Source organism: Condylura cristata, unplaced genomic scaffold (genome assembly GCF_000260355.1).
Source record: "Condylura cristata isolate star-nosed mole 26May11 unplaced genomic scaffold, ConCri1.0 scaffold00006, whole genome shotgun sequence".
NCBI classification, from domain to species: domain Eukaryota; kingdom Metazoa; phylum Chordata; class Mammalia; order Eulipotyphla; family Talpidae; genus Condylura; species Condylura cristata.
Window position 1 is genome coordinate 396,479 of NW_004567107.1, and position 719 is coordinate 397,197.

A 719-nucleotide genomic window follows, 5' to 3' on the forward strand; every position below is an offset into this window, starting at 1 on the left:
CGCTGCCCTCCGCGGGGCCCCGCGGGCTCCCCCGCGCCCAAGACTCGGGGCATCGCCACCTGGGGCCGTGGGGCTTCCAGGGCACCGAGCCGGAAGGGGAGGTTCTGAGGTCAGGCGGGGCGCACGGGCCCCAGCTAAGCCCTTGGGTTCGGGGTCCACTTCCTTTGGCCTTGGGCAGCTACATTCCTCGGAAGCATCCTGCCGGCCACCGCCTGTGGCCTAAGAACGCAGGAGGCCCTGGCTCCTGGGCATGGACCTCCCTCCCCAGCTGCAGCGGCACCGGCACCGAGGCTGGGCCCTGGCGGGGCCTCCCGGCCTGTCCTCTGCTGCCTGCACTGTGCAGCCGCCCCCCCTGGAAGTGTGGGCTCAGGCGGCTCCCTCCCTCCCTCCCTGGCCAGAAAGGACTTCCTGGGCAAGGGGCCTCCCCCGGAGGCGGCCACAGCCCCCACTCTCCTGTGAGCCCAGGGAGCAGAGAGGGAGCGGGTAGCAGCCTCTGCATCCTGCCCACGGGGAAGGGTGGCACCGCCCCCGCAGTCAGGCGGCTCCAGGCTGCGTGACTCACCTCGGCCTCAAGGCGTCCCGGCAACGGGGATTCCCGACCAAGTTCCTGCAAAATAGAAAGCAAAACTCAGCCTGCCGGCACTGCCACGTCAGGGAGGGCGGGACTGCCCCGGGCCAGGCTCCCGGGGGCAGAGGGCACAGCCCTCAGGCCCGCACCC